The 19076-nt window shown below is 40.7% G+C and overlaps 1 protein-coding gene across 2 annotated transcripts in view; it reads left to right on the top strand.

Annotated features, from left to right (window-relative positions):
• BACH2 (BACH transcriptional regulator 2) overlaps window positions 1–19076 on the top strand; it is a 331444-nt gene that overhangs the window by 71141 nt on the left and 241227 nt on the right. For both annotated transcript variants that reach the window (XM_004422127.3, XM_087443892.1), the window contains exon 2: window positions 9850–9962. The gene's annotated coding sequence lies outside the window, so the exon portion shown is untranslated. The remainder of the gene's footprint in view (window positions 1–9849; window positions 9963–19076) is intronic.

Genomic DNA, 19076 nt, shown 5'->3' with positions numbered 1-19076 from the left:
AAAATAGGAAATAGTTAAGTACATAGTGAGCTCGAAAGCAGGAAAGGAAAATTCCCAGGTGCCAGAAGACCTTGAGGCCACTGGCCCATGAGTGATTCAGACCTGGCTTTAGGCTCTAGGCGCTGTGGTATTTATACTCACACAGGAACTGTTTGCCAAAAGGGGGCTTTGAGTGTATGTGTTTGGGACACGGGTGGGGAGGTGGAAATCCAAGGTTACATCATTTGAATAGCTGTGGGGTCTGTAGTTATGCTACCTGCATGTTGTGGGAGCTCCAGTTATTTTGATGTAGAACTAAATTGGTGTGAGAGCATTAAACGCCCTAGGGCTCTGGCAGAAGCAAACACTAGATCCCTGTGGAGAGGTTAACAACCCAGGACGTGGTACGCCTTCACAAAGAACAACACACTAAGGAGAAGCTGGTATTGAAAAGCACAGAATTCGAGCCCCAGAAAGCAGAGATTAACAGTGAATCCCTGAGATTGCTTTCGACAGGGGCCCATCATGTCAAATTGAGCTTTCTTCTGAGGATTAACGAAAGTTTCTTCCCAGGGGAACAAGGTATTATACCCACTCTGGCTTACTAAGCAGATGAGTTACACTTGTAAACACTAGCCCCTGATAAGGTGATGGCCCCTCATTACAGCTTATCTTCAAGGTATTCTTGAGAATACTTAAATTCCTTAATTGGAAACCTTTTATTGGAGAGAGAGCTGGTCCCCTTGAGCTTCTGTAAAGAGATACCTTCTTACTGATTTCCCTTGTCACTGATTCCTTTTCAGTGTAGTATTCTGCAGTAACCCACTAACTCGGCTTTCTGTTGAGTTATTTTAGCTTCTCTCCAAATCACAGGAAATGTATTTGCCTGAATTGTTCAACAAGCCCCCCAAAGGAGAGGGAAGCTGAGATTGTTTAGAGGTGTCTGGGAGTCTTTCAGCGTAAAAATCAAAGAAACCCAGGTGAGTCAGGCATGGTTGGTAAACTTTTGTCCTAGATGAATACAACTCAGCTTTCTCAATCCAGAGTGGACACATGGATTGAGGATCGCCTAGAACTCTGGACAGCCACCAAGTACACCTCATGCAGTGACATGCAGTTGGCAAACATGAGTTGAGGATGCTAAAATTAAAGTATGATTCTTTATTTATTAATAGGGTGACGAAATCTCTTATGTTTAATTTTTCTCTTCTGAGGCATACAGAGTATCCAAAGAGCACCCCGTTGACCTAAAAGTGATGCCGTACTTCTCAAGAGAAAACTCTTCGGTATTTTATTCTTAATTTGGACCTGTTTTTTCATTTAGTCTGAAAATATTGTGGCCAAATAAGGAATAGATACATATATTGACTTTAAAGCATTAGAAGAGGATAGAATGAGAAGAAATAGGTTCAGTTGGTTGTAGATTTAAGGAAAACCTTCATAAACATTTGTCTTAGTCAGTCTGGGCTGCTATAACAGAATGACTTAAACTGGGGGCTTAAACGACAGTTTCCTGGGGGCTGGAAAGTCCAAGATCAAGGTGCTGGCTCATTTGGTTCCTAGTGAGGGCTCTCTTGCAGACAGCTGACTTCTTGCTGTATCTTCACCTGGTGGAGAGCAGGGAGAGAAAGAGCGCCCACATGTGCAAGCTCTCTGGTATCTCTTCTTATAAGGGCGCTAATCCCATCATGGGGGCTCCACCCTCATGACCTCATCTAAACCTAATTACCTCCTAAAAGCCCTGCCTCCAAATACCATCACAGTGGGGATTAGGCAACATATAAATTTGGGGGAGAACATGGACATTCAGTCCATAAGAACATTATAATTAAATTTTGCATATGTTGAGTGCCTCCTGTGTATAAGGCAGTTGGATAGGTGCTGGCTATTTGGGCGTAAAACAGACAAGCTCTCTTCCCTTGAAATACTTGTAATCCAGTAGGGTGATTGAGAGATAAACTCCTACGTGCAATTACAAGCCAAATGAGGTGGTGCTGAATGGTGATGGGAAAACAGCAAGAGGGGAACGGTCTCATCTTTTTTTTTTTTTTTTGTGAGGAAGATCAGCCCTGAGCTAACATCCATGCCAATCCTCCTGTTTTTGCTGAGGAAGACCGGCCCTGAGCTAACATCTATTGCCAATCCTCCTCCTTTTTTTTTTTTTCCCTTTTTCTCCTCAAAGCCCCAGTAGATAGTTGTATGTCATAGTTGCACAGCCTCATCTTTTTTTAATACCATACATCAAGTACTGTCTTCATGTTACTCCATTTAATCCTCAAAACAATCTTAGGAGGCATAAAGAATTTTCCCTGATTTTATGGATGAAGGAATAGAGACTCAGAGCGAGTTAGTAACTTGCCAAAATCACGTACCAAGAGGCAGACTTGATATTCAGACTGTCTGAAATGGCTCCAAGCCCTGCTTTACCCACTCTCCCTGCTGGGCTTGCTGTGTCCAGTAAAGCCGCGGTGGTACAACCCTAGAGGGGTTAGGAGGCAGGTTAGGAGCCTGCAGCCGTGGAGATTTATAGGAACTGGAACAGAACTGAGAGCCCAGAAATAAACCCACACATCTATGGACAGCTAATTTTTGACAGGGGAGCCAAGAACGTACAATGGAGAAAGGAAAGTCTCTTCAATAAATGGTGTTAGGAAAACTGGACAGCCACATGCAAAAAAATGGAAGTAGAACATTATCTTACACTGTACACAAAAATTAACTCAAAATGGATCAAAGCTTTTAATCTTTTTGATTTTAATCTTCAAGTAAGACCTGAAACCATGAAACTTCTGGAAGAAAACATAGGCAGTATGCTCTTCAATGTTGGTCTTAGCAACATATTTTCAAGTACCATGTCTGACTGGGCAAGGGAAACAATAGAAAAAATAAACAAATGGGACTACATCAAACTAAAAAGCCTCTGTACAGCAAAGGAAACCATCAACAAAACGAAAAGAGAACCTAACAATTGGGAGAAGATATTTGCAAACCATACATCTGATAAGGGGTTAATATCCAAAATATATAAAGAACTCATATATCTCAACAACAAAAAAACTAACTACCCAATAAAAACTGGGCAAAAGACCCGAACAGACATTTCTCCAAAGAAGATATACAGATGGCTGACAGGCACATGAAAAGATGTTCGACATCATTAACTGTCAGAGAAATGCAAATCAAAACTACAACGAGATATCACCTCACTCCTGTCAGAATGGCGATAATTAACAAGACAGGAAACAACAATTGTTGGAGAGGTTGTGGGGAGAAGGGAACTCTCATACACTGCTGGTGGGAGTGCAAACTGGTGCAGCCACTATGGAAAACAGTATGGAGATTCCTCAAAAAATCAAGAATAGAACTACCGTATGATCCAGCTATTCCACTGCTGGCTGTTTATCCAAAGAACATGAAAACATGCATGCATAAAGATACATGCACCCCTGTGTTCACTGCAGTATTATTCACAATAGCCAAGACTTGGAAGCAACCTAAGTGCCCATCAAGGGATGAATGGATAAAGAAGCTGTGGTATATATACACAATGGAAAACTCCTCAGCCATAAGAAACAATGAAATCCAGCCATTTGTGACAACATGCATGGACATTGAGGGTATTATGCTAAGCAAAATAAGTCAGAGGGAGAAGGTCAAATACCATATGATCTCACTAATAAGTAGAAGATAATAACAATAAACAACAAACACGTAAGAGACAGAGGTTGGATTGGTGGTTACCAGAGGAGGTGGGAGAAGGGCGAAAGGGATGATTAGGCACATGTGTGTGGTGATGGATTGTAATTAGTCTTTGGGTGGCGAACATGATGTAATCTATGCAGAAATAGAAGTATAATGATGTACACCTGAAATTTATATAATGTTATAAACCAATGTTACCGCAATTAAAAAAAACTAAAAGAAAATAAAGATAACTTTGGATTGAAAAAAAAAAAGAATCTCCCAACTGGCATGAAAAGTGCACAGTAGAAGATGCAAACTGGCCCACCAAATCCATCCCCCGTGGGATTTCCAAAGGATTAATATAAATTGCTAACATCAAAAAAAGCAAATGATTTTATGTAATCTCTCAATTTCCTGGCTTTCTTGAATATCAGAAGCTCCGGGATCAAGTGCCTTGTTCCTATTTTCCTGGAGTTCCAGTTGAGAGGCAGACTCTCCAGCCCCACCCCTACCCCTCCTCATTGTCTTCTCTGGCCTGACCATTCCCTCATCTCATTCTTTCTTGACCCCTGTAGGCATCTGAATTTGCATCCCCTGGTTTAGATAGTCATCCAGACAAGAGAAGTGGGCTGAGCCAGGTAACCTCTTGGGAAGGCTTCTGTATTGTACCTTTAATTAACATATTCCTAAATCACTGGGAGACTGAAACGGACCTCTTATAGAGTGATAGCCCTGAATCTAAACGTTAGCTATCCTGACTTATGAGTTGACTAAGTATGGGAAACCCACAGCATATGTGCCAGCAGTAGTCATGTGAAAGCAGTGGACACTCTACCACTTGGCACTCTGCTACTCCCCATCTGGCTCTCAGGGAAATTTTTTGTGTTACCAACAGTGTCTCTCTCCTTTATAATTTATAATCTTCTCATTTCCTCTTCTTTATCATAATTTCCTATTGAACCATAGCTCATATGCTAGTTAAAATTTCAGAATATTAATTTTCAAATTACCTAACCTATCCTTGGGGAAGAAGGCATCTGATGATGCTTGATAGGAAGATGCTGTCATCCTTCTAGCTCAGGTTGTATGTTTTCACTGGCATGCTGTGAAGACGGGGCACAGCGGAGCAAGGCAGAATGGCAAACATTGTCCAGTCTCTTGGGGCAGAACCATGTCATGGCATGTTTGCTGCCAAATTTGGGAGTGGCAAGGACACAGAGGTCCTGAAGAACCAGAGCCACATGCCTGCTGGAACTTTGAGGATGCAGAAAGACCTACGAGAAGCTCCTCAGGGAGCTCTGCTCTGGTCCCTCTGCCTCTTCTTCAGGAAGAAAGGAAGGAGCCAGCCACTTGAGAGGGGTGTGTGCGTTTGGGTAGGGACAGGCATCTGTTGGTTACTTTACCTTCAGATCCTTTAATCCCAGCACCATGCACATTGTGGAGGGGAGGGATTGGACTGTCTGTAATAAAATGGTCTTACGTTTATCCGGTCTTGCACAAGGATTCCAATTGAAGGTTGCCAGGACTTCACTTCAGAGACACGTGGATTACTCTAACTCATAAAAACAGGGTGGAGGATATTAGGGATATTTCTCTCATCTCTTCATCTGATTTCCCAAGCTCCTAAATCCTAGATTTAGAGAATTTCCTCTAGACTCTTGTCATCTTGCCTTGTCTCCCTTTCTATCCAAAGCCTGTTCATCTTTTTATTACTTCACTTATTCCTTCCCCAGAAGCTCTTGGGTCCTCATACTCTGGCCCTCTGCCTAGGCTGCTGGGTTCAGTGGTGGGGAGGGGAGGGACAAGAGGCCATGCCACAGACTGACCTCAGAGTATGTTGTATCTAAAAGCCAGCAAGACCCTTAACACTGTGAGGAGTGGCCTGCTTGTTCCTGTTGGCCTCTTTCCCAGAGGAGTGCCTGAGCTACCCAACTTTGAGTTATATTACAGTAGTCTTCTAGAATGATCGTCTGGGAAGGGGGTGACGGAGTTGGAGTGAGGAGAAAAGCCGAACTCATCATATTCCATTCTATACTGGCAATAAGTGTTATTTGCATTTTCAAGGGCCAAGAAATAGCCCAATACACAAAGCCCCAGCCATTTGACACATTTAAGCATCTCTTTCGAGTGAGGAGAAGAGAATAAAGTTGTCTTATGCTGCTCTCACCATCCTTGTCTACCACAGTCTCAGTGATCCAGGTAAAATAGGACTCTTCTCTGTGGTAGGTGGAGGTTGATAGTAAATAAATAGTGGTGAAACAGGTAGGCCCAGTCTTCACTTTATTCCAACTCCCACTTGCTGACACCCGGCTCTACACATGAGAGTGTATAATCCTAGAGAAGCGTAGGATGTGGCGTTGTCCCCAGGAACCCGAATCTCTCGGTCCCTTCCGTAGTGAGGACCTTGCTGGTGAGCGCACTGGGCCACATCACTGAACCTGTCTCTAGATGTCTGTTTGCTCACCTGTGCTTGAGTTTTCTCCTCTTTGTAGCCTTCACCTTTTCTCTTCATTCTCTCTGATCTCTTCTTACACTTACCCTGTCTCCACCTTCCTGCTTACCCACACTTCTTCCGTCCACCTGGAAAGATGATTTATATTTCAGTAATCTTTTAGAAGCCTACAGTTGACCACAGGCTTTGCTGCCCATTGAACAACTCTGTTAGAATCAACTGAGTGGAAGTCACACTTTGGCTTCTGGGATCCACTTAAAGGCATCTATACTTTCCTTTTGTTTAGTATCAGAAGAATCCAACTCCTTGAACAATTAAAAAGAAACATTGGGGGCTGGCTCGGTGGCTTAGTAGTTAAGTGCACGCACTCCGCTACTGGTGGCCCGGGTTCGGATCCTGGGTGCACGCTGACGCACCGCTTCTCCGGCCATGCTGAGGCCGCGTCCCACATACAGCAACTAGAAGGATGTGCAACTATGACATACAGCTATCTACTGGGGCTTTGGGGAAGGAAAAAAAGGAGGAGGATTGGCGGTGGATGTTAGCTCAGAGCCAGTCTTCCTCAGCAAGAGGACGAGGATTGGCACGGATATTAGCTCAGGGCTGATCTCCCTCACAAAAAAAGAAAAAAAAGAAACATTGAAAAATAGAATAAAAAAGAAAACTCCCTTAGTTCCACCACGGTAACTCAAGTATCTTTCTCCCTAATGCTTTATATTTAAGATGCAGTCTCTCCTTTTTTAAGCTGTGGATTTCTCTAAGCTTGTTCATAAACTGAATTGGCTGCAAAACAACAGGTTCTCTCTATTTCAAAGGCAATTGAAAGTACTCGATAGAACAAGGCCAGTCTTTCGGGTTGCTGTCCAGAAGCCAGCTGACCCAGTCTCTAAAACTGTCATCTGTTCGCTGAGGTGTTTTCTGCTAATGGTGGTCTTTGTGTGTTTGTGTGTGTGTTTATTGGGGGAGGTTTTTCCTTTGTGGTCTTAGTACATATTTTAATTCAATGAAGTCACTTCTAGCCCAGGGTCCTCTGCCTATTACAGCAGGACTAAGAAGAATTCTTCTTCCTCTCTGCATCTGGCTTCCTAATTAGGAAAACTACCATTCAGATTGATATCATTACTAATTGACAGTGTCAATATAAAAGTGTATTGTACAGCTTAGAACACTATACAGCTGTAAGATATTCATTTTTTTTGCTGAGGAAGATTTGCTCTGAGCTAACATCTCTGCCAATCTTCCTCTATTTTGTATGTGGGTCGCCGCCACAGCATGGCTGCCAACAAGTGGTCTAGCTCCACGCCCAGGAACCGAACCCAGGCCCCCGAAGTGGAGCGCACCAAACTTAACCACTAGGCCATGGGGCCGGCCCCTGTAAGATATTCTTAACAATATTTTTAAAAAGATTTACAATCCTGGACATGAAAAGAGTTTCCTTTTTGTAAAAATCCCAAAGGCAATCTGCAATGATTTTCAACATTGTTTTTAAGATCCTGTGTTAAGAGTCTACGTTATCCTAGGCTCTGTGAGTGAAAGCAAAAAAAAAAAATCTGTTCATAATATTTATTAAGGACTTTCTATGTGACTAATATTTCTCTTGAAGAGTTTTTATTCTGACTTTGTTGTAAAACCAACATACATGAAAATGATGTAAGAACACTTGGCATGGGGAGACACAAGGGAGGATCTGTATAATTAGTGTAGTGCAAACTCTATACCCAAGTTCCGAGGGAATGGGGGTTGTGGCACGGTTGGAGCTGGGTGGAATTTCCTTGGGGAAATTATGTTCAAGAATCTTTGTCTGTTTATTATTATCTTCTTGTGCCCACCTTTCCTGTGTTGATACCAATGTGTACATTTGAATGGAATTGTGACCATGGGTGTCTCTGCAAGGCATTTGGACAAGCTTCCCAGTTAAGTGCTGGGCCGTAGTTTTCAAATGGATTGAATACATATATTAAAAAGGAAACACCATGTGTAGAGTTCTACTTTAAAACTCAGAAATTCGTTAGCATCTGCTTCTGGAAATTCAAAGAGTAAAAGTTATAAGCATAATTTTCTTTCAGTCACTTTAAGATTGGTTAGAATTAGATATTGAATTTTCTTGACTTTGAAGTAATGGTTACCCGGGAATCATGTATGTATGGGGGTGTTTGGATGTATTTAGGCTACAGAGTTGGAATTCCAAGGTCTCTGCATGTTGTACATCATTGTTAAAATATCTTATTGCTGTGACTGAATGTGGTATTTTCTTTGGAATCTATGTGTTTCAAATAGCTGGGGAGTGATCTGCAGTTTCCTCTTCCTATCTTCTGATTTATAAAAGAAATTTAATAATCCTATGTTCACAGAATAGTAATGTGTGGGGAGTAGGAGTTAATCTTTTTAAAATATAAATTGCAAAATCGTTTTCTTAATGGTGAAAGATGTTAATATGGGGAATACAGCCTTGGACTTGTCTGTGTTTTCAGCTCAGTTAGCAGACATGCCAGGGTCTTGTGTCCTTCTCCAATAGACAAAAGCTGATTGTTGAGAACTGAAAGTAATTATGGTGGGCTAGTGGGATTACAAGTACTTTTTCCTTTTCCTATTGAACATTTTCAATATTGTTATTATAATTAAAAATATTTTTTTAAGGCACTGCAATTCCATTTAAACCTCCAATGCCAATCTTTATGGAAAGGTTCAGGTATATAAATTCCTCCTAGATACAACCTGAAAAAATAACACAGAAATAAGGTGATTATAAGGAACCTTACAGTGTTTTGTTCTCCTCTCAAATCCACCCATAAACATCTTTCAAAGGAAAAGCCTGCAGATTTAGTTAAGTGGTCAAAGATATTTTCTTTCTGTTTTTCCTTAATATTTCCTGAAAATTTACTTAAAATAAAGAATCCTGGAACTGTACAATAACTGTTTTACTCTAAAATGTATTCAAGGGAATCAAAAAACCTAAAGAACCGATAGCATGGATAAAAACATGGACCCTTATTCCATGTGAGGGGGTGTTGGATCCTGTGGTTCATTTGGCCCATGGGAAACTGACATCCTGAATTCCCTTATGGGATACTGCCTCCCAAGGAACTCTGTGGAATATTCTAGCTTTAAGGCCTGGCAGTGATACAGTCAGGCTCCAGCAAATGCCTGTCTACTCCTTTATTCCTTGTGGGCAGCAGGGAAGGCATTGAGGTCTGGCACATAGTAGGGGCTCACATGCTAGATCCTTTCCTTTCCTAAGGAGGCCAAAGCTTGAACTAGAAACTCTTCGATCACTGACTAGTCTCTGGCTTATTGATCACTGAATCCTCAGTACCCAGCATCTAGTAAATACTCAAAAAATAGTTATTGAATGAATGGGTGTTCTTGTCCCTGTGTATCTGCAGTTACTCTGAGCATATAATATCCAGATTTTCCTTGGCCACTGGCATGCCCAGTATCTGTGGCCTCAAGACTCTTGGTTTGACTCTCTAGACATACACTGTCCAATATGGCAGCCACTAACCACAAGTGGCTGTTTACATTTAAATTTAATTAAAATTACATAAAATTTAAAATTCAGCGCTCAGTTACATTAGCCACATTTCGAGTGCTCAGTTGCCACATGTGGCTAGTGGTTACCATATTGGATGGCGCAGACATGGAGCATTGCCATAATGGCAGAAAGTTCCATTGGACATAGGACTGCTCTGTGCCTAAGCACAGCTAATGGATTTCCTCTTTGTTTGTGTTTGCAGTGCAGCTGTCTGTATCGAGAAGTGAGGTCTACAGAAACAAGGAGAATCTTCAAGAGCTGCCTCGCATTGTGACATGCCTGATCCCTTGCTCCAGTGCTTGCAGCATGAACAAGGTAAGAGGTACTTGGTGTCTTCTTTATGGTACCGTGATTTTTCCTGGGTACGTAATGTCTTTCCATGGTGTGAGGAGGTTCCTTCTCCAGAAGCATTCCAGAGGTTGGAGAGTTGTGTGACCCTGGCAAGCAGTGTTTACAGGCAGGGTCACAGGAGCTGGTGGCTGTTCTATGGTTGTATAGTCTTCCGGAGGTGTCATTTGTGTTTGTCAGAGGCCTCTGAGCAGCTGACATATCGGTTGTTAGTAACTGCGTTGGCATGAATATTGGAAGATTGAGGATCTGGAGCCAGACCTACCTGGGTTTAAATATCAGCTCTTCCAGATGCTAGCTTTGATGACCTTGGGCTTAACTTCTCTGTGTCTCAGTTTCCCCATCTGTAAAATGCTGATGACAGTGGTACCTACCTCATAGGGTTGTTGTAAGGATGAAATGAGTTAATATGTGCACCAATGCTTAACATAGTGCCTGTCCACATTGTAAGTATTTGTTAATATTTGCTGGTTTTAATTTTTTTTAATTTTTAATTTATTTTTTTATTATTTTTGTTGTTGTTGTTTTTGTTTTTGATGTTAGGGACACAGTTGTCCCTTAGACATTGTTGCAAGAGAGCCTGAGGTGCATCTGCAACATTTCCATTTGTTCCCTGATTGATTCAGCGGGCAGTGGTTGACTACTAGATGGACACTCTGGGGATGCACAATGAATGAGGCTTAGGTCTTGCCTTCAGCAGGGAACAGACAATTCTGGGGCCACATGGCTAGTGTTCTAATGGGGTATGTACCAAAAGCTTTGGAAGCAAATAAGAAGGAACATCCGACTCTGGGGGATTTGGAAAGGACAGTATAGAGGAGGTGACATTTTGAGTTAGATCCTGGATGATAGATGGTAATTTCTTGGACACAAAAGTAGGGCAAGGCATTCCAGGTAAAGGACACAGCCTGTGTTTAAGCACAAAAGCACACGAGAAAGTCTGGCATGTTTAGAGAACAACAAAGAGTTTGGTACGACTGGAGCAAGATTTCTCAACTTTGATGCAATTGACATTTGGACCGAGTAATCCTCTGTAGTGCGAGGATGTCTTCTATGTTGCAGCCTCTTTCCCCACGTCGGTTGTGACAACCAAACCCCTGTCCAGTGGCAGTTTTTCTCATGGCCATTTGTTGGACCTTCTCAGGGGCGGCTGCTTTATCCCATCGGAAGAGACCAGGAGAAAATAAGCAGCTGTTTTTTGAGAGATTTTCATTTGGCTGAGCCAAGCTCAAGAGAAGGAAATCTTGTGCTGACTTTTTTTCCCCCCTCTGGCTTAACATTTACCTTTAGGCAGTCTTTGAGAAGTGAGCTTTTGGAATATTGGAAGGTGGGCAGGTATTCTGCCCCAAAATCATGATTGGAGGGTGGGGATCAGGAAGGAGATCCATCATTGCGGTCATTGCAAAGCTTGGCTTCTATTATTTAGAGTTTGGAGAACTGAAACCCTAAGACAACTCTTGGGAAATCTGATTGGCAAGCACAGTTTACTGTGACAGCCCTGCCCTGAGTTTCTCCAGGGCAACTCGAGACCTGATGTCATAGATTGGCTCTTGACTCACTGCTGGGAACCAGACTCCTTAGAAATTTCAAGTGTCTCAGTAGGTGTGTCTGTTGCTTGGGAAGTTATGTTCTGCCTAAGTGGCCCAGTGAATGCTTTGTTTTATATTATTTTCATTTAAAGTACTGGTTAAGCATGATGTGTAATCATCATAGGTCAGCATTTTTCTTATGGTTTTCTTGGCATAAGACAAAGAATAGGTCACTGTCTGGGGAGGAAACAGATCTTCTATGCACAAATAAAACTAGAGAATCATCTCGCCAATTAGGGTATGTAACTTAGAATGTGGGTGTGATTGATTTTTTAAGTAGATTTGTTCCTAGAAAGTTGGAGGATTGTGCGTTTGAATTGTGCACTCTCTTCATCCTTGGATATACACTGTAGTATTCTCCTTCCTTCCTAAACCCCAGCTAACTGATGGGATGCTTTATTAGGGGGGTATCAGGATAGAGGATGGCCACAGAAATCTTGGGTCCAGTGTTATTCCTGCGAAGCACCAGGACAATTCTGATCACAGTTAGGCCTTGACAGCTCTCTTTTGGGTCAATTAGAGACCATACCTCTAGAAAACACAGAAGCAGTCCCCATGGCAGAAGGCATTGGCAGTTTGTCTGGCTAATTTAACAGGGTTAACCTGTTGATCAATGAACTGCTGTCCACCAGGTAGGGCCTTCTTTCCTCGAATTCTTGAGCTTCTATCTATGTCAGAGTCTGAGGGCACACCAGGAGGGGGTTCTGGCTCTCAGAAAGCTAGCACACTGGTGTATTAGTGCTGGCAGAAAGGGAAACAGGGAAGTCCCAAGCATGATGCTCATCATGAACCTGGTGCCATTTCCTGAGGCTAGTGTACATGGAATATGTGAGTTTGATATCCAACTCATAAGGTTTACACAGAGTAGATACCCTCACGTTTATTTACTTTTTAAATATCTTATAAATAGGCTTTACTGGTTGTACATTCTGGGCTTTATGTTTCTAGCCTTACATGTTAAAGAAATTGTGGGTGCACAAACTTCCCCAGGGTACTCATTCTCCCTGGCCTTTATGCAGACTTGAAGACCATCTTTCTGACTTGCATACTCTTCATTAGATCTTTTTGCAAGAGCTAACTTTCCAATCCTTATATTGATCAAAAACTTTATAATTAGGATTTACCTTTTAAATTTTGTCCAATCTTCATTCTTTCTACTTTCTTGGTCATTTTCTTGTTAACATATATTATATATAATGTACAGTCATGTGCCCATAACAACGTTTTGGTCAATGATGGACCATATATACAATGGCGGTCTCATAAAATTAGTACACCATTAGCCTAGGTGTGTAGTAGCCTATACCATCTAGGTTTGTGTAAGTACCCTGTGTGATGTTCACACAATGACAAAATCGACTGACGAAGCATTTCTCAGAGCATATCCCCATCATTAAGTGATGCATGACTGTTTTATAAATTTTTGCTAGTAAGAAGGATTAAGGTTTTGAGTTTTTCTGTCTCTGTGTGTTATCTTGCTGTAAAGAGAGGATTTTAGTGTGTTACTTAAAAAAAAAAATTATAGCCAAATGAGAAGCAAGTTGGACAGGATGGGATTTTGTAGAAGCAAATTGGGAGAATGATGTTCATTCAGTACATACCACTATATGTAAGTTCACAAAACTACACTCATAGGAACAGCGTTCTGTTCTTGAAAAATCTCTCTTCCTAGCAGCAACCTTGGAATCACGATCCTCAGCTCTCCCTCATGGTCATCGTTTTCATGAAGGCATATTACATGCTGTTCTCTGCCTTGAATTTATGAGGACACTCCATCTAATTGAAAAATAATTGATTTTTCCATTATTACACAGAATGTTCCCCTCCTTCCCCCCACAGTGAAAATGAATCTTCTAGAGAACTGTTTCTTCCTTGTTATGTTCAGCCAGATCTGACTGTTATTGCTTTGGATGAATGCCATAGCATCAAATGGAATAGAGTCGTGTCTCTTATCTCTCTTGGTGAGTGGAGGCCACTGTTTTACTTAATATCTGCCCAGCAGAGCTTTTTCTCTGAGTATTTTCCAGTATTCAGCACCGTATCCTACTGTGCCAGGTTTGAGGCAGTTTCGCCTTCACCTCAGATCAATATCTCTACGGTTAACTAAAAGTAAAACTAAAATTTAGTTTCTGCCTTCATTTAGAGTTTTTCTTACTTCGCACCTCCTTAATACGAAGCAATGAAGTCCAGAATTACTCCTGGCTCTCCCACCCAACACCTGGCATACGTGCAACTCTGCTTGATTAGATTTCAGCTCCTCTGACACGTATTTATCAAGTTCGTACTCTGAACCACGCACTGTGCTTGCAATACGTCAGTGAACAAAATGAAGGCCTGTGCCACGTGAAGCTTTTGTTCTGGCCAAGGTGAGGAGAGTCATCACATTCCAGAGATGTGATATTTTAAACATAAACCTAATGTTAAAACTTTTTCCATTTTAAACTTCTTTCACTTGAAAAGCAAGTTAACAGAGCTACTGGATGCAGTATAAGGAATTGGTGAACAGTAAACATATAAGGTCTCTCTCTTCCCCTTTCTAGGACACTCTTGGTGGTTTCACCAAATGACCAGTCTATATTTAATGAGTCTCCACTGCTGTTTTTCTGAAGGCAATTGTCAAGTCCCCCTCATGGCAGACTTTGAAGAAATGTTGCACACTTCAAAAACTAGTGACGTGGAAGAAAATACAAATAAAAATTAAATGATCTTGGAATAAGGAAGACCTTATTAATTTCTAGTGGCAGAAATTATAAAGGAAGAGAATGTATTTGACTACGTAAAACCTCAAAATTTCTTTCCATCAAAAGACATTCTGAGGGGCTGGCCCCATGGCTTAGCGGTTAAGTGCGCGCGCTCCGCTACTGGCGGCCCGGGTTCGGATCCCAGGTGCGCACCGACGCACCGCTTCTCTGGCCATGCTGAGGCCGCGTCCCACATACAGCAGCTAGAAGGATGTGCAACTATGACATACAACTATCTACTGGGGCTTTGGGGAAAAAAAAGAAGGGAGGAGGATTGGCAATAGATGTTAGCTCAGGGCCAGTCTTTCTCAGCAAAAAGAGAGGAGGATTAGCATGGATGTTAGCTCAGGGCTGACCTTCCTCTCACACACACACAAAAAAAGACATTCTGAGCTATCCTAAAATGCGAAAGACAAGCCAGGGCAATATTTACAACATATAGGACAGGGTTAACTTAGCTAATTTATTAAGAGTTGTTACAAATTAATAAGATAAGGATGATTGGTCTAATAGAAAATGGGCGAAGAACAGAAAGATAAAACCAATAAATGAAGAAATGTGATCAATAAATAACATATAAGAAAATGTTCATCCTCCACAGTTATCAAAGAAATGCAAATTAAAATGATGAGATGGCGTTTTCTACCTATGCGATTGATGAGGATTTATAAAATTTACTCAGTGAAGGTATGAATGGGACTATCAGGCTCTCTCATACACTGTTAGTGAAAGAACAGGTTTCTCAAGGGGACTTAAACAATGTGTATCAAAACCTCAAAAGTACATACATCTTTGACTCAAAAATTTCATTTCTAGAACAGTTACTCAAAGAAAATTGCCATGAATATGTATAAAAATTTAGCTAAGATGATTATCACGTATCATTACAACAGTAGTTTTTAAAAGGTAATAACCATGGTACAGCGGAACAATAAAAATACCAAGAAGGGATGGAAGAATATTTAGTGACATAAAAAGATGTTCTAAATAAATTGTGAAGAAGGCAAGTTACATAGCAGTATGTCCAGTTTGATCATTATTTCATTTTTTGTGAAAGGCACCTGTGTGCCCACAGAAAAAAGATTGCAGATACACATCAAAATATTAAGAGCACTATCTTGGGGGCCAGCCCCATGGTGTAGAGGTTAAGTTCGGCATGCTTTGCTTCAGTGGCCCGGGTTCACGGGTTCGGATCCAGGGTGCGGACCTACACCACTTATCAGCCATGCTGTGGTGGCTACCCATAAACAAAATAGAGGAAGATTGGCACAGATGTTAGCTCAGGGCAAATATTCCTCAGCAAAAAAGGAGAGAAAATAAAAAAAATATATATTAAGAGCACTATCTTCTTTTTGCTTCTGTGTTCTAAATTTTCTTTAGCAATGTGCTTTCTTCCATACTAAAAATAATATTTCAAAGTAAGATATGTATTTCACTATATTTTTTAAATATGCATGATAAAAAGACTGGAAGGATATTGCCCAGAATGTTGGCAGTGGTTTTCTCAGAGGGTGGGTACATGTTATGCATTTGTTTCTTACTTTTGAAAATACAGAAAAGTATTTTTTACTTTCCTACAATAAGTATTTGTGTATATGATTAACAATCAGAAAAAAGCAAGCATTTTAAAATAAATACTATTTTAGCCATTTTGCATTTGAGGTACAACTGGATGAAGATATTTAGCAGGCAGACAGAAAAAAGAAAGGGAGTCATTGGTTAAAACAGAGATTTGAACTTAGGAGTCATTCTATTTGACATATTACCAGGAAGGAACATTTTAATGTACTAATGGCTTTGGGGCAGTAGTAAGTAGAGAAATGCTCTGGAAAAAGATACTGTCCTCTGATTCAGTGGTTCAAAAAATTTTAAATGGCCATTATATCCTCTTACCCTCATGTTATGTCATTTCTCTGTTCAGCTGTTCAAAATTGCTGATGTGTGTAAGTTTAGACCTGTGGTTCTCAAACTGTGGTTTGGGAACCCCTGGGGGGCCCATTCATGGGCCACCTGCAAGGTTAAAACTATTTCCATAATAGTACTAAGACATTTTTTGCCTTTTCCACTCTCTGTCTGTTTTTGTGTCCCAAAAATGTCTCAGTTTTAATTTTCAATGTGGTAAACATTGATAGAAATAACTGACATAAACAAAAGCTCTTTAGGGTCTGTAATAATTTTTATTTATTTATTTTTTGTTTTGTTCTTTTTTTTTTTGTAATAATTTTTAAACATGTCCTGAGACAGGAGTTTGAGAACCACTGAGCTGGACTGTACCTGTGTTCTAGATTTGGCAGTCTTGACTCGAAGAAGAAGCTGGGCCCTGGGCCCTGGGCCCTGGGCTCTGAGCTCTGAGCAGTGAGTACCAAATCTACATATACATGCTATCTGAGAATTGCTTCCTAAGTTATGTAGAATTATCTCTTTATACAGTCATTTCTACCATGGAAGCAACATCAAGGCTTCTATTTCAGTCCCAAGGCTTTTCTCCTCATTTCTGTTTAACCAGAAAGACATTTTTGGTTGGTCTCTCAGGCGCGCGGCTCACCTCTGAATCTCAGAGCAGGCCATGGTGGAACCTCTGTAGTAGGTTAGTGCCTACCTCTCTGGGAAGCAGTCGTCATGGTCCAAGGTGTAGGAACATCTGAACCTTTCTGTACAGAGTTTGAGCATCAGATGACTAATTGTGCTGGGGCACCTGGAAGTCAGCTCCAGCCCTGAGACCATGTGCACCCACTGCAGTATTCATGTGGGCGTGGCAGTGCCTTGACTTGAGGATGAAGGTGTCAGTGGCCTGACTTCACAACTTCTGATCATGTCAGAAAAGATGAAGGAGAATCTGTACAGGTAGGAGGTAGATTAAGGCTTTGGAGTAGAAAGGCTGGACTTTTGGTTTAACACCATAAGGCCCCAGAGCAGGAGAAGGGATATGTTTTGATATGACTGTAATATAATTTCAAGTCTGAGAGGCCTAGTTGTGAATCACGATAAGCTGTTTGAAATGTGGCCACAGCTACTGACCATAAAACAGGTTTCACATGAAGGAAAGAGGATACTCGGTCCCACTTTGTTCTTTTGAGTAGCACTTCACTCATTGTGATTGTTGGTTTTGGGATCTTGTTCATTTCTTATTTCTTATTCTTATTTCTTGAGGATTTAAAGAGGAGTGCCTAGGATTTTCTTGAGTAAAGCAAGTTTTGCTTTTTTTTTTTTTAATCGACAAACTGCCCTGTGCCAGCCTTCATGTGGAGCTTTAATTGAATGTTGACTGAACTGGTGGGTTCTCATTCTGCATCACCATATTGAGCTAAGCCCACACGAGCCCGCAGCGTAATTAGACAGGCTCTTTGGATTCGTGATGTGTGCTGCGACCTCTTCCTTTGATGCTGATGATGGCCGGGTCCCTGTAACAAAGAGGCCAGTGGGTTCTGGCCTATGTGCATCATGCAGAGGAATGCTTCTGTCTCCCAAGTTCTCAGCTTTGCCCTTTTTCTCTCAATTAGTAGACCTTAATGGGTACAATTAAGTTGCATCCTATTTAGTTAATTGGTGATTGGAAACATGACTATTTAGTTGCTTAATCTGTGACTTGTCCATTTTTAGGATATTAACAGTCAACTTGATTTGCCTGATTTTGTGAATGTATCATCTCAAACAGTGGGATTGCTGTGTATATGTATGTATAAATACATAACTGAGAGGTTACTTCCAACTCAGCTTATTAATTTGAGTACCTAATACTTTAAGTTGCCTTTTTTCCCTCCCTTTTTGTGATATAGAGGCTGTATATCACGTAGCTGTTTGCTGGTGTTCTTTCCGGCTTCCTATTATCTTTTGTCTCTGGAAAATAAGCCTAACATTATTGTTTTCAATAAGATGTTTTCAGAGAACATTGTGCTTTGGAATATATGTGCATGATTGGCTTCATTTTTAAAAACCTCATACTGTGTGATAAAATTATTAAATACTAGTTAGAGAAGGAGAGATGCCTGTTTAGAATATTAAAACTACATAATTTGCAGAAATTCCTCAGTTAATGTTCAGAAGACACACTTCTAGTCTCTCATAAATGACAATGTTTAGGTTTAAATGAAAACACTTAGATTTGATTAATCACAGCTTATATGTTCTGGTTTTTTGCTGTTGTTTTTTTATGGAATAGTTTTGTAACTTCTTACCACCCTCAGACTTCAATAAAGTGGCATTATCTTGAGAGGCTAGTTTCAATTAGATATAAATATAAGCAATTAATTAAGGTAACCAACCCTAGCCAGAGAGGTAGAGTGTCACCACATGTCATAGTGATCAAGGAGCACCTGTTAATTAGAACAGTAGGAAAACTGCAGTGAGTTATGGGAAAAAAAACAAAACGATTGGGTGAAATTAGCAATATCTGCATCTCTTGTTATTTCTTAAATCCAACCCATAAACAATTTGTTGTGACAGCTCTAGGCTGAGATTATGGCATTTCGGATGAGGTCTGATTATAGCTAAAAATAGTCACATGTATTGAAGATCAGAAGAGGAATATTAAACAATTGAAATTTTGTGAAAGACTGATGCTGTTTCATTGTAATAATTTCCCCAAAGGCACATTAGTAATGCTGCTAAATACAGACTTTAATAGACTTTAATAATGTGTACTTTAGAGGCCTGATACACAAAGGAATAATGTATAAAACATTCATTATGGAAAATTGCTACCTTTTTTATTTAATAAGAATCTGTTGAAACAAAACCATTGCGCTGCCTAT

The sequence above is a fragment of the Ceratotherium simum genome, chromosome 19, assembly GCF_057802395.1.
Source record: "Ceratotherium simum simum isolate JZ-2026a chromosome 19, ASM5780239v1, whole genome shotgun sequence".
Taxonomy (NCBI): domain Eukaryota; kingdom Metazoa; phylum Chordata; class Mammalia; order Perissodactyla; family Rhinocerotidae; genus Ceratotherium; species Ceratotherium simum.
This window is presented reverse-complemented; position numbering and strand designations above follow the sequence as displayed.